Genomic DNA, 16,112 nt, shown 5'->3' with positions numbered 1-16,112 from the left:
CACTAAATCACATTTTGTGTTGGAAGTCAATTTAAAGTTGGAAGCAACGAAGATTCTTACTGGGTTCTTTCTTTATTTTTTTACGTTTTAAAGATATTTGATGTTTTTTTATCTTCATTCAAAAGTGGTCAGAGGAGATATTAATAGATAATTGATTGATTTAATTGCCATAAAGACACAATATTGAGGTTTAACAGTCACCTGTTTCCTTCAATATAAAAGGTTTCAGATCATCAACCGTCGACATGACATCATCAATCATGGAGCTCAAACTAAAAATAATAACGTTTAATCAACACTTTTCCTGTTCTGGAAAAAACACTTTGACCTTTTGCTGTTAACCTTCTATTGATTCTCTTTTAGTTATAAAATGTGTTTCACTGTTTTCTATTGTCTTCAATGCTAAAATATTTATTATTATAACGCTAAAATGACATAAACACTTTCCAGTTGCTTCACGACAAGAAACGTGTTCATGTTCAGTCATTAAACAGGTAAAAGCCCTAAAACAGCCAATAATAATCTTTAGCTCTGGATGCTGCAGGTTCAGACCATGTCTCTACAACCAGAGTTTGTCTTTACAGCTGATTTTAACAGTTGGACCACCAGGTCTTAGACATGTGGTCCTCACAGTCCTGAAACTTCAGCCTCCATGTCTGCAGAAATATGCTCTCAGATTGACATGTCCTTTCTCATTAGGTGAAGCTTTGGCCGTTGTGGTGTTCTGAAGGTCTTTGACCACTGACTCCAAAATTGAAAAGAAAATTCAATCTCATGTTGTGTCGATCATGTTAATACACCAAGTCCGTCATTAAAGTTTAGGAACATGTTCGATTTCATGCGTTTTTCACGTGATAATCCATCAAACTGGACCAGTGACATCCTGAAATAAACTGTTGAAGTGATCCTGGTCATCTCAGGATTGGATGGACAATCACAATCACAACCTTTACGGTTGTTTTGTTTTAATGTCGTTATGATGTTAACTGTGGTCTGTCCTTTTTTTCTTTTCTTTTCTTTTTATTTATTTATTTATTTATTTGTTTTATTGTTGTTGACTGTTTTGTGTATTTGTTTTTTTGTATTGTTGAGTCCATGTTTGTTTATATGTCTGGACCCCCTTGAAAACGTCTCAATGGGTTTATCCAGATAAAGAAACTTCATCATTCATATTCTATACTCTATGTACAGTAACAACTGGGAAAACACAGTTAAACACACACTCAGATTAACACACACACACACACACACACACACACACACACACACACACACACACACACACACACACACACACACACACACACACACACACACACACACACACACACACACACACACACACACACACACACACACACACACACACACACACACCGGGGTGCTACCAGCTCCCTGCAGACATTCCAGTGCAGCAGCAGATTGTGTGTGATTGATGGAGTCAGTCAGCGCTGGTCCCACTGGGATGTTCCCAGTTAATTACTGTCTGTCGCCACACACATTAAAGGCAGCGCACACTTTGATGTGTGCATCCAATAGTGACAGGGTTACTCAAGGGGATATGTATGAATGTGTCAGTGTGTGTGTGTGTGTCTGTGTGTGTGTGTGTGTGTGTCTGCATTCCACCAAAATACTTGCATGCTTTGAAAACGTTCTGATATAAAAGACTTTACATTTTAACCCTTTCTGTACTGATGGTCAGATGCTTGTTTCACTTTGAAGTGTGTATGTCCGACCTACAACAACTACAACAACAACAAAAAGTGGCTGCACCGACGAAAGTGACAAAAAAATGTTCCAAGGAATATAAATATGTGTGTGTGTGTGTGTGTGGTTGACCTATAAAAAAGCCCGTGCAGGAATGCTCAGATTGGTTATTTGACAAAGAACCACACGTATAATTATACCTCAGCTATCTCGACCTCAGTGATTCCAAAAACTTTGTCTGAGCCACTTCCAGAGCAGCAGGAGCCAACAAGGAATCTATGAAATGAGATGAAGTGAATTGACCCCCCCCCCCCCCCCCACCTCTAACCCACCTCCACCCCCCACAAACCTCCACCCTCCACAAAGCAAAGCAAAGTGAAGCAGTCTGAGTCTGGTTTGGCTGTGTTGGTGAACAACGTTGTGTTTTCAGGGCCAGAGGGGCCGTTGCTCCACATGTGGCAGCGACCAACAGAAAGGCTGTAAACTACCGTGATGCTGTGGCTTTGGTATGAGCTCCATGCTGCTGCTGCTGCTGCTGCTGCTGCTGCTGCTGCTGCTGCTGCTGCTGCTGCTGCTGCTGCTGCTGCTGCACCAGGGGCTGCTGGGAAAAATCATCCACAGGAGTCCAACGAGGTGGGTTTGGATCATGGACAAGAGGAGGAGGAGGTGGGAGGATGATAGTCATGATAAAACAGGATGAAATAATTGAGCTAAATGTGAACATCACATGTTAAAGGAGAATTCCAGTCATTTTTGACCCCTAAATCGTTGTCCTGATGGTCACCCAGTGTTGGGGGGAGCAAAAAACACGACTAAAATTGATGCAGGCAAACCAGAGTTACACCATGGCTACGCGGCACTAGGGATAGCGACAACGCTAACCTATTCTTTCAACCACAACAAACACTCAAAAAACATATACCATATCTATGGTACATACAGTAAGTGGAATCCTTAGACACACCACTGAACTCATATAGTTACAGTATAAACAGTATAAACTTTGTGTTTTTGCATGTATTGTAATCATGAAAAAAGTGCAACGTGAAAGCAAACCAAGAAATGAACACTGCAATTGTTCCGGACCAAAGCAGGTGAACTATAACGCCCTAAAAGTGACCACTGTCAAGATCAGAAATGATCTATGTAATAATTAACACACACACATTAATGAGTTAAAGAAAATCCAATTTCCATATCCATATTTTTTTATTTAACCTTGAAAAATCTGACTCAAAATCCCACAAATGTATCTTTTCCCTTCCAGATCAACAGCTGTCGTATACTATCATACAAAACAAACGCTACAGCTGCAGCATTCATGTACAGTGGATTTGTCTTAACTGTCTTTCCACTGTGTATATAATAATGTGTACATAATGTATTACCTTTTTATGTATTTTATTGTTGCTCTTTTTTATTCATTTGAGGAGGCCATTTAACAACAGGCAAAAGGACTACCAATGAAAACCAGCCTTTAGCTAACACGGGTGTATTTACATTTTGTTACAATGTTTTATTGATGTACATTTTCCCATTTCAAATTAACAAATACACTTAACTAAACTTCATTAAAATGACAAATATTAACTGAGCAACTGTATTTCATTATGAATGTTAAATTCACCACTGGTCTGTAATAGATCCATTGATAAGGTCCAATCAGGGAGTCTTTCTTTACGCCTGTGTTCCTCCATCCACATGCACGTTTTAAAACTACAATGTGGACAGGAGGTGAAAACGTGTTTTAAACAAATACGTAGTAGCAGAAGTACTGGTGATCATGCATTTTCACTTTGCTCATAAAGACTTTAAAAATACAAAAGGAGTCACTGGATAATGAGAATGAGCTGTTATATTGCTGAGCTGATATACTGACAACTGAAAAGATAAATGATATGATAAGAGAAGAATGACTTCATCAATTCATGCCAGTGAGACAAAGACAAAGTGAAGAAGCAGAACAACAACAGTTTGTGTGTTTGTGCAGAGATGAGCTGATGTTTTCTGGAGAGAGAGAGAGAGAGTGAGCCAGGTCTGTAACCAGCTACATGTGAGTACATGTTGTTATACCAGAAGACCAATTTGACTGCATAAACACTTTCTCCAGAAAACACACACACATAAACACACCAACAAACACACACATACACAACACTGATAAACACACCAACACTTAAAAAACCCAGTCAGACGTCCGCGCACCGCAAACACACAAACACAGACGGCTACACAAAATGTCAAAAGCTACGCTGCGTTTCCAAGAAAAGTGTTCATTCCTCGACACACAAACACACACAAACACACACAGACACACACTTACATACGCACACAAACTTAAAAACATACACACACACACACGTTTTTCCAGACAGATATACAGTGTCATAAACATCAGGACGTAGCTGCTGCACCGCAAATGATGGAAAAATAGCTGTGTTGTGTATATATACTGTATATGTGTGTGTCTGTGTGTGTGTGTGTGTGTGTGTGTGTGTGTGTGTGTGTATCAGGGCCTCTATCTAAGGGAGTTTCCCTCCTCAATATACAACACAAAACTCAGTGTGTGTTGTTTAAAATGAGCTCATACACACATATTAGCCTGACAGTGTCCACATGTTGAATCTCTCTCTGGTCAAACATGGACGCACATTTACACACAGAGAGACACACACATTTACACACACACACACAGACACACACACGCGCGCGGGCAGGCGGGCGGTGGAGGGTGGAGGGTCAGGTTTGGCGTCTCTTCCTGTGGGCGGAGCCTGTCTGTCTTTGTCTGCGTTAAACCCTCTTCCTCCGCTAGCAGCCAGCGCAGCACCAGCTCAGCACATAGCTACACACCGCATACGTGTGTGTGTGTGTCTATGTGTGTGTGTGTCTATGTCTATGTGTGTATTTATGTGTGTGTGTGTGTCCAGACATGAGAAACTGAATCTACGGCCTCACATATTTTTTGCATTATATGTGCGTGGGTGTGTTTTTGTACGTATGCATAAGTAAGTGAGGGAACAGAGGCTTGTATTTGCACATTCCTGCTCTTACCAAGACGTGTGTGTGTGTTTGTGTGTCTGTGTGTGTGTGTGTGTGTCCACAGACCTGTTAAAAAAAGGAGAGTGTGGTTTCCAGTATGAATCTCCTGCATGTGCAACATGGTGTGTGTGTGTGTGTGTGTTTGGACTCAGCAGCTGTTGGTTGTTACACAGAGAAGTTACTGGACATCAGGCTGCTGCTGCTGCTGCTGCTGCTGCTGCTGCTGCTGCTGCTGCTGCTGCTGTTGGCTGTGTTGTTGTTGTTTATTGTGTCTACACAATGTTGGTGTTTATATTTACTGATTTATGTGTGAAGACTGAATAAAAAACAACAACTATGATTTATATCCATCTATTGATTCAGAGCAGCAGGTGTAGTAGTAGTAGTGGTAGTATTAGTAGTAACAGTAGCAGCAGCAGCAGCAGTGTTAAAGGAACAGTTCAGCATTTTGGCAAATTGGCCCATTGCCATAATCCCTATAGTCATAGCAGTAGGTTCGTTACCTTTAATTGTCGGTGCAAGCTATTTTTAGAACGGGGGAGCAGAGCCGTGAGCTGCTCAGAGCTACGCTTATACGGAGGCTCATTATGGGATTTCTTGGTTTCCCTCATCAAACTCATCAGATACACAATCCAACAACTCCACAACGCTCTGGTGGACAAGTTGTGACCTGCACATTCACCACGCAATGAGATAATAACACAACGTTACCACACAGAGTTGTTTTAGAGGGAAATGCAGAGACTGCTTGATGAAAAACTGTCCCTGAAGGCAACGTGCATCAGCGGTTTTGCATGAATTTCCCTCTAAAACAACTGGTTTAGAGTCTGGTCTGGTAATGTTGTGTTATTATCTCATAGCGTGGTGAATGTGCAGGTCACAACTTGTCCACCAGAGCGTTGTGGAGTTGTTGGATTGTGTATTTGATGAGGTTGATGAGGGAAACCAAGAAATCCCATGAGCCTCCGTAGCGTAGCTCTGAGCAGCTCACGGCTCTGCTCCGCCGTTCTAAAAATAGCTTGCACCGACAATTAAAGGTAACGAACCTACTGCTATGACTATAGGGATTATGGCAATGGGCCAGTTTGCCAAAATGTTGAACTATCCCTTTAATGAGTAATAGCATTAGTTGAAGTAGTTGTAGTAGTATCAGTAACAGCACTGCAGCAGTGTTAATGTTGGTACTGGGAGTAGTGAAGTAGTAGTTGTGTTATGTTTGTTAGTAGTGATAGTAACAGTAGGTAATGTTTGGTGAGGAAGTGAGTAACACACACACACACACACACACACACACACACACACACACACACACACACACACACACACACACACACTGGAAGCGATCAGGTGTCATTAATCACTGGGATCAATTAAAGCCAGGAGAAGACTTCACCAACCTGCAGCCGTTTGCTTTGGCTCCTTAGTGTGTGTGTGTGTGTGTGTGTTTACTTTGTGTGTAAGGGAGAGTGTCAAAATGTGGTTGAAAAGTGTGTCCATGTGTGTGTGTGTGTGTGTAAAAATCTGTGTGTGTGTGTGAGACCATTTACTGAATAAATGAGGAACGTCCTGTCCAGAACTCTGAGTGCATATTTGAAGAGTGGTAAAGGTGCGCCAGTCCAAAGTGTGTGTGTGTTAGTGTGTGTCTGTGTGTGTGTGTGTGTGTGTGTAGGTGTGTGTGTAGGAGTGTGTGTGTGTGTGTGTAAATGTCTCTCATTTCCATGTCCCAATATTTGCCGTGGAGCCGAGCCCGGCCTTTAGCCCTAATGAAGGAAACTAATCATGTCCTCTGTGATCACACACACACACACACACGCACACACACACCTACACACACACACTGGACTGCAGGGGAAAAGATGGAGATGGACGGAGGGATGGAAGAAGGTGTGTGTGAGAGAAAAGAGGGAGAGAGAGAAATAGAAAAGAGAGAGAGAGAGAAAGAGAGTGCGGCCAGAGGCGTGCGCTACGCTCTGATTGGCCGGTTGCCAGCGTGGAGGGAAGTGACCTGTGGAGATGTTTGGAGAAGTGAAATCACTTTTCCTTCTCTGATCAGAACAGAACCAATGTCCCTTCCTCTATCCTTCCTTACTTCCTTCCTTCCTTCCTTCCTTCCTTCCTTCCTTCCTTTCTCCCTTCCTTCTTTCCACAATCCTTTTTCCCTTCCTTCCTTCCTTCCTTCCTTCCTTCCTTCCTTCCTTCCTTCCTTCCTTCCTTCCTTCCTTCCTTCCTTCCTTCCTTCCTTTGTCCTTACTTCTTCTTCCTTCCTCTTTTGATCCGATTGACCTGATCTGTTCCCTCCCTCCATCTATCTTTCCTTCCCTTTTCCTTTCTTCTTTCCTCACTTCTTCTTCCTTCCTTGAATTAATCTGTTCCCTCCCTCCATCTTTCTTTCCTTCCTTTTCCCCTTCCTTCTTTCGACAATCCTTTTTCCCATCCTTCCTTCCTTCCTTCCTTCCCTTCGTCCTTACTTATTTCTTCCTTTTTGACCCAATCTGTCCCCTTACTCCATCCTTCCTTCTTTCCACAATCCCTTTTCCCTTCCTTCCTTCCTTCCTTCCTTCCTGATCTGTTCCCTCCCTCCATCTATCTTTCCTTCCTTTTCCCCTTCCTTCTTTCCTCCCATCTTTCCCTTTGTCCTTCCTCCCTTATTTCAGTTTTCCTTACTTCTTATTCCTTCCTCTTTTGATCTATGTAGGCTTTATGCACAGCTCCACTACTTCCTGATATAAGCCAGCTCCTTTATTTCCTGTTTTATATTATTGGACAAAGTGATTAATCCAGGTGTGTCTGACCATTGTGACTACTCAGACACACCTGGATTAATCAATTGGTCCAATAATGTAAAACAGGAAATAAAGGAGCTGGCTTATATCAGGAAGTAGTGGAGCTGTGCATAAAGCCCATTGACCTGATCTGTTCCCTCCTTACATCTTTCTTTCCTTCCTTTTTCCCTCCCTTCTTTTCACAATCATTTTTCCCTCCATCCCTTCCTTCCTTCCCTTCGTCCTTACTTCTTCCTTCCTTTTTGACCCAATCTGTTCCCTCCCTCCATCTATCTCTCCTTCCTTTTCCCTTCCTTCTTTCCTCCCATCTTTCCTTTTGTCCTTCCTTCCTTCTTTCCCTCCATCCTTCCTGCCTGCCTTCCTTCCTACCTTTCTTCTTTCTTTCCCTTCATCCTTCCTGCCGTCCTTCTTACCTTTCTTCCTTCTTTCCCTTCATCCTTCCTTCCTTCTTTCCCTCTGTCCTTCCTTCCTTCCTTCCTTCCTTCCTTCCTGCCTTCCTTCCTACCTTTCTTCCTCCTTTCTCTTCATCCTTCCTTCCTTCCTTCCTTGACCCAGGAGGACAACAGGAGGGTTAATCACAGCTTCTTTTTAAAAATAAACGAACGACGAATTGATTATAGCAAAGTGTGGATTTACTGTATATCTGCATTTATTTCCTGCACGATTTCGGACGATGTCGACATTTTCTTTTGAATTTCACTTTATTTTGTTATTGTTGGTGATATAAGTGACGGCTGAAGCCACCGACACAAAGGATTAGTGTTAGAGCATCTAAAGCAGGGGTGTCAAACTCATTTTAGTTCAGGGGCCACAAACAGCGCAATCTGATCTCAAATGGGCTGGACCAGTAAAATAATAGCATGATACCATATAAATAAAAAGAACATTGAATTGTTCCCTTTGTTTTAGTGCATTATTAAGATGTTTACAGTTAATGAACTATTCTTTTACGAACCAACTTGACATTTCTTGATTAAATGTGCAATTTCAACAATATTATGGCAAATTCATCCTGAGGGCCGAATTGAACCCTCTGCGGGCCGCATGTTTGACACCCCTGATCTAAAGAATCAGTGCTATCGTTTTAAGGAAGCTGCTTCTGATTGGTTTATGTGAGACAGTTGTCGTCCGTCACATTAACAGACTCGTCTAACACACACACAAGCCGAAAACAGCTGGATCTTTATAGTTGTTTGAAGGAGAGCGGACATGTTTTTATTGGCTGCTGGTGTCTTTAAGTCGGTGTTTACCTTAAATCCATAAAAACCTACTCATTTTAATGTTTTATTTTTATTTTTTCTTTAGTTCCTCTCTGAAGAGAAACTCGGGAAACGTAGTTAGTAGTTAGAGTTTGTCTTTATACGGCAACAACAGCTTTAATTTCACGCTGTCAGAGTTTTAGCAGGGAAGGTGTCACCACACACAGTGAGCTGGGGCTGGGAGTGTGTGTGTGTGTGTGTGTGTGTGTGTGTGTGTGTGTGTGTGTGTGTGTGTGTGTGTGTGTGTGTGTGTGTGTGTGTGTGTGAGAGTGTGTGTGTGTGTCTGTAAAAGCATGTGTTCTCAGTCTCGGCTCAATGGCTACTGACCCGCAACCAGGGCCCTCGCCATCACACACACACACGCAGAGGAACACAGTAAGTTTTTATAGTTAGTGACAGCTGACGAATCCCCCCGCCCCGACCCCTGACCCCTGGCTCTGCCTCCTGTACCCCCCAGCTAATTGACACGTCTCCTCTGATAAACTCTCTCTCTCTCTCACACACTCACACACACTCACACACAAGCAGAAGCCACCTCGACAATACACTTTTTACACAAAAATTCAATATTTCAAGTCAAAAAGGGAATAAAAAACAAACAAGCATAAAGACATGATAATATTTTAAAATTCTCTAACTAACTAACTCAAAATTAAAATGGTTTATTATGGAAAATGGTACCGTTGTAGCATTACACAAACATCTAATCTATATGAGTATTACATATAACTATTAATAAGGAACAATTGGTATTTCCAACAAGATTTTGCTCATGTGATAATGAGCTTAGCTAAGATAAGTTATGTGGAAATTTCCAGTATCTCAGCAGTAGACATCAATGAAAAGAATACACAACACTAGATAATAAATACAAAGCTAGAAAAAACAGTATTTGTAAAATAATAAATATATAAGAAAACAGCTATACAATATAAGATAGGCACATCCATAGACACCCACATTTTATCTTGCTTTAATATTGCACACTCTGCTTGCCTACTGTCTTGTCTGTTCTGTATTTATTGTCCTGTTATTGTTTTTTACTGGATTGTGTTTTAGCGACACCCGAATTTCCCTTCCGGGATTGATAAAGTATTCTTTGACTTTGACTTTTATATAAATATTCATCAGTTGGGTGTATATTACACAGTTTTTTTAAATGACTTCTTATCTGCAATGACACATTTCCTAAAACGTAAAGTTGCCTGTGATGCTCTGTGCGGCCTCTGGGGGGCAGCAGAGCGAGCCGACATCAGCGCAGCCTTAAATAGCGTTATTTACTCTTCCCTACATTAGCATTGATTTGACGTGGTGTTTTGCGTCCTACATGATGGATGACAGTCCAATATTTACTCTTCTTTTATAGCTGCATCCACAAAAATATCCAGCGCTTTAGCGTCGACACGCTCCACTTCGGGCGCTATACGGCTAATCGCTGCGCTACGCTAACTCTGACAGTCGCCGGCCATTTGGTTCTGGACCAGAAACGTTTACTGCCGCTGCTGCTGCTGCTGCTGCAATTAGTGGGTTTGTCGGTGCAAGCAACTGTTTCCATAGTTATTTGATCCATTGTTAATATTTTAAAGAAATTGATAAGTGCAGCTGCAAAGGCATCAATAAATAACGACACCTCCTGAGAGTATGAGAGAGGGAGAAAGAGGGAGAGAACGAACAAGGGGAAGGAGCACAGATGGCGAGGAGGAGGAGGAGGAGGAGGCGTGCAGTTGCAGTAGCAGGTCCAGTCCCACATGTGTTACCTATTGAGTTTTGCACGGGACGAGGAGCGAGCGAGCGAGGGAGGCCTACACTTCCCAGGCCTCCCGTGGAAAAGTATACTCCACAATTCATTGCTTCCTTCTCGCCAAATTAAAGGTCCCTTGTTAAAAAAAATGGGGGAAGGGGGCTGAAGGGTGAAGGGGGGGGGTTTTGAGAAGGCTGGGGGTAAAGGGGGAGTTGGGGCAACAAAGGGGGGCTTTTATTACAGTGCAAAACAGCCCCTGATTGCCCCCCCCCCCCCACCATCCCACTCGTCTAAACTGAAAAAGTAGTTTCTGTATCACAGATGAGAGCGGCCCCTTCAGAGCAGACCAACACTGTTTCCTTTCTTTCTTTCCATTTGACTCTATCGTATCTGAGCAGTTCATCCAAAAAGCATCAAACCGATATATGTGTCCGTGCGCTGCTGTTGTTATGCAACAACGACATTTCATGTATCACTGACTTTAGTTTCTTCATGTTTAAGGGGGGAGTTGTAGGCTACAGTATCAGCCGTGAGCAGTGCAGCTGGAAAACGAAATGAAACCCATTATGAAACCGTTTTAAAATCTGCTCTGGTGAACCACTTGATGCGCCCTGACCTTGACGTTGGGAGTACATGTACATCAGCTAACTGCGAAACCGCCGACCTCCAAACTCTATATGAAGCTGGAATGCATTAGCGTAAATGCTAGCTACCACAAAGGGCTGAATCTGTGAGCCTCCGTGTTATTATGTCAGAGTGCATTAGCCCGACCATTAGCCTCTGCATTAGGTTCGTTTCAGCTTCCAGGATGTTACTCTGTCAGCTCATTGTGTCAATCTGAGTCTATTAGTCAAAGAAAAGCTGTGATTCTGCCAAACAATTAGCAAACTATTGTTTTTTTCTATGTATTATTAACATTCAAGCTAAACTTTCATGTTAAAGTAACTGTTACCAATCAAGTTTTGTGAACAAACCAAACTCTTCTCCAACAAAATAAGGAGTTAAAGGGCCAATATGTAGCCTAGCTTATTTAGCATTGTTTGCTTGTAGCTTCATACTATTAAATACTCAAAAAGCTACTTTGTGCAAGCTAACTGTTTTGTTATATGATTCCTTCAATAAAGGCATTAAACTTTTCAAAATAAAAGCCTGTGGGATAAAGTCAGCCGATATTGTATATCTAAAAAAACAAATAAATGTTTGCAGATTATATAATAATTTAGGATATTAGAACATCAAGTTGTTTAAAGTTGTAGGGGTGCTTAGCTCATTTAGCATTGTTTGCATGCAGCTACAAGTGCCACAAAAAGCTACTTTGTGCAAACTAACTGTATTGTTATGTTACTCTTTCAATAAAGGCATTAGGCTTGTCAAAATAAAAGCCTGTGTGATAGACTGAGCCAATACTGTAATTAGTATTTAGATTAAGATAAACTTTATTTGCCATTGACAGGAAACTCATGGGCACAAGTGCTGACACATCTGCCATGCGTTTACCGCGACCACTAAAAACCATGGAAACGTAAACATTCAATTCCACCGGAAGAACAAAACCAGTTTTGACGTTTTTGACGTTAGGTGGATATCTCAAAACAATCCAATGTTTGCAGATGATATCATCATTTTTAAAAGGATATTAAAACATCAAGTGTATCTCAATCAAAACCATGGGCGGTGCCTAGCTTATTTAGCATTGTTTGCATGTAGCTACATGCTATTAAATGCTACAAAATGCTACTTTTTGCAAGCTAACTGTTGTGGTATTCCTTAAAGGGACAACGAGGAGTTTTGGAAAAGCGAAGCGTTTTCACTCTACATTTATGAGCCTCCGCACCGTGAAATTCTTTGACTGGCGCAAGACAGACTCATGTTTTCATTCATCAAGAATTAAAGTCAGAGGTACGAAGACGATCACATACCGTCGTAGTTCCGACCATAAACGGCGATTCTGTGGCGTTATTCCCATGACTCGCCGCGAAACCGAAAGTAAGGAAACGCTGGTCGGCTCGCCCAGCATTTCCACCACCACTAATAATAACAAAATAACGATAGAGACAAAACGATATATTTATCGAAAAAGGGCCCATTAACAAGTGGTAACGTAGATTCATCCACATTAACGTGAGACTTTTTTTATAACCAAATAGAAACTCCTCGTTGTCCCTTTAAATAAAGGCATTAATCTTGTCAAAATAAAAGCCTGTATGATAAAGTGAGCTGATACTTCATATCTCAAAAATCTAATGTTTGCAGATGATATCATCATGTTTTTAAAAGGATATTAAAACATCAAATATATTTCATTATTCAAAGCCAGTGGGGTGGGGGTGTGTGTGTGGGGGTCACATCTCATACAGCTGGATTGACCCATTAAATACTATATGAACCAAACTGGTAGCTGCCATAAAGTGTATTAGATTAACGGTTATATCCCCGTAACGTGGCTGCTTGCTGCTGCTGCTGCCGAGGCCGTAATGTGAAAAGCAGCAGGAGGTGTGAAGGCCGGTTCCTCCCCACTGGAAGCTCCACTTCCTACACGGGGGCCTCCCAGAGGAAGAGCCGCTCATTCCTTCTGGAAGGTTCCCTCAGGAGCCCCAGCTCTGAATGGACACTACCGCAAAAACACTGCGCTCCTTACCACATGTTACATGACCTGGGGGGGGGGTTGTAGCATGAACACACACACACACAGACTCATATATATATATATAAATGTATATATACACACACACATCTGGGTTTCCACCTCTGGAAGACTGTCTGGTTTGTTGATGGTTATCGTAGCCAGAATAGTTCCTGCCTCTCCCCCTCCTCTCATCCCTAAATCTCTTTTCATTTCCCTCCCTCCCTGCCTCTCTCCTCCCGTCTGTCTCTCTCTCTCTCTCTTACCCATAATTTACAGAACTTATCAACACACCTTTGATTAATTAGATTGTTTCGATGAAACCTCCCTCTTGCGTCACGCTGCGCTTAATAAACACTTGATGTATTTTTCCCAGAGTACCTGCTGTTATTCCACTTCGAGACATCGCCTCCTTGTCCTGGAGGTAAACTATAGAAACACAACACAACACTCAACGCTGGAGCTACAGTTCGTGCATCGGACACTTAAAATATGCAAAAAGACTTAAAAAAAAATGTTTTCAGGACACAATGATCCATGCAACCATTAGCAGCAACACTTCATATCCTTAAACTGGAGTCAATCCCAGGTGACACTGGGCAGAGGGCGGGGTTCAACCTGAGCAGGTCTAAAGTCTATTACAGGAAGAACATAACGAGTTACACCATTAAATTCAGGTTTTCCTGACGCCTGATAGTAAATATCCTGCATCCACTGAGGGTCTTTACCGGGTGAAGGTTAGAAAGTCCATGAGAAGTGAAAAACTCTTTAGGTGCAGGTTGTAAACTTGTCCCTCCAGAGCTTTTTTTTTACAAAGGCCTGAACTGTTTCTATTGATGCAATTACGAGACAATCACTTTTACTGTCTTTAATATCAAGGTTAAATCTGATTTCCTTGTATCGGTTCATCATTTTGAAATATGTTTATCTCTGGTTTATTGCCCACGTTGAGGACCGGCTGTCGTCAGTCTGTTTATACAGACTCAGTGTCAGTTCTGGATAATGTTTAATCTTTGTTCTACAGCACTCAAAGGACAGAAACACACATTTGCAGTCACTGTACCTTTACTATTTCTTCAGTCCAGTCTTAACTTCATTAACAAAATAATTTTCTGCATCGTTTTCATCAACGTCCTCTTTTTGTTTCCTGATGAAAACGAGACAAAACCTGAAACATCCGCGAGACAAATCATTGATAGAGAACTAAAGACAAGTTAGGAAGAGAGCCAATCACAACTGATCTATTTGTGTGGTAGTAAGGTTAGATGCACACACTTGATCTCAGCCTGGAAACACTCATGTATCATGTACTTCTGTCGTGACACTTAAACAACAACAAAGATGTGTCAACTAAGTCGACTAAAACTAAGAGACATTTTAGTCTAAAGTCAAAATTAAGTTTCGAGCTTCGAGTGATGAGCACAAAGTGATGCAGTTTCTCTTTATGCCGGTGCATATTCTCATTTGCCCAGGTCATAGTATTTCAAAGGAGGTTAAATCGAAAACAACTGGACTTATTTATTTGTCTAGGAAGACGTTTCACCTCTAATCCAAGAGGCTTCATCAGTTCATATACGCAACTGACCAGGCTGGGACAAAGATAGTTGGACCAGTCCCAGCCTGGTCAGTTGCGTACATGAACTGATGAAGCCTCTTGGATGAGAGGTGAAACGTCTTCCTAGACAAATAAATAAGTCCAGTTGTTTTCGATTTAACCTCCTTTGAAAAAAAAAAAAAAAAAAAAAAGTTTCTCTTTATGTGTCTGTTGCATGCTATAAGAGCACTTTTTTTTTTTTTTTACTTCTATGGCCATAAATCCACCACAGATTCTCTGGACTTTCTGCATGTGAAACAAACCGAGTGTTTTTGTCCATTGCAGTCTGAAATTCATTGTTAATGCAGTTAATTCCTGCTTGTATCTAATTGAAACTTGAGATGTGCAGCTCAGCCGCGGCCCCGCAGACATTCTCCAGGAACCAATTTTCACAGCAATTTTCCACGACATCCACTGAAGACAGATTACAACGGAGCGGAGCGGAGCTGTCCCACAAACACAAGGTCACTGACAGGACTTAGCGGCTGTTGTAGCGGCTTAAACCCCCCCCCCCCCCTGAACTTTCCGTTGCAGGGTGCCACGGGTCCATAAGCATTAGTCCTCGCTGTTACCCGACCAGGCAACAAATATTTGGAGCGTCGTCCTCGTCTCTATCTCGTAATCACCGCGAGCATTAGCCAAGAATAGCTGATCAGATAATATCGTTGCGGAGACATTAGTGGAACATTACACACACATTAAACAGCCGAGCGTCTCATCAGCGCTCCGTCAACACGCCCCGGGCCAACACATAGCTGAGGCCATGGCGTGATAGCCATGTGGTTTTTGGGATGGCGGTGGTGGTGGCGGTGGTGGTGGTGGTGGGGTATAGTTGGCAGCACATGGGGGGAGGGGGGGGGGGTTACAGTACAAGAGCAAATGTTGCTACCTAAAAATGTTGTTGACAAGCTGCAGAGATATAAAGCAGCCAGGAGGTCAGAGCAGCGGAGGGACGACCTTCCACCGCCGGTTCAACGAGGACAGGAGGGACGGCCGGTCCTCTGCTGTCGGATCATGTCTCTGACTGTCTTCACTGTAAATCACTCCTCTGCTGTCCTGTTGGTGGATTTCAATGGGTTTTAACAAGCTGAGTTGCAGTTTTTACTTCACTGTCTTTGGCCTAAAGTTTTAATAATAAACGCTGCAGGAAGTTGATGATTCTTGTGTGTTTGAAAGCTTGGAGACAATAGACAATAGATCTAGACCTAGATCTTCTAATCCTGGCTGGTTTTGTTTAAATATCTATGTGCACTGTTGTCTATGACTACTGTAGCTGTGCATGTTTGTGTTTGCGTATGTGTATGTATGCGCATATGTCCGTATATATATGTACATACATCTGTGTGTGAGAATGTGTGATGGTATG

General features: G+C 42.1%; 1 protein-coding gene across 1 annotated transcript in view; it reads right to left on the bottom strand.

Moving 5' to 3' along the window:
* Positions 1-16,112, bottom strand: part of bbs9 (Bardet-Biedl syndrome 9) — a gene marked incomplete at both ends in the record, with an annotated part of 251,222 nt that overhangs the window by 50,755 nt on the left and 184,355 nt on the right. The window lies entirely within an intron of this gene.

This window comes from Trachurus trachurus, assembly GCF_905171665.1.
Source record: "Trachurus trachurus genome assembly, chromosome: 16".
Classification (NCBI taxonomy): Eukaryota; Metazoa; Chordata; class Actinopteri; order Carangiformes; family Carangidae; genus Trachurus; species Trachurus trachurus.
The sequence above is the reverse complement of the archived record's forward strand: the minus strand, read 5'-3'. Positions and strand labels throughout refer to the sequence as shown.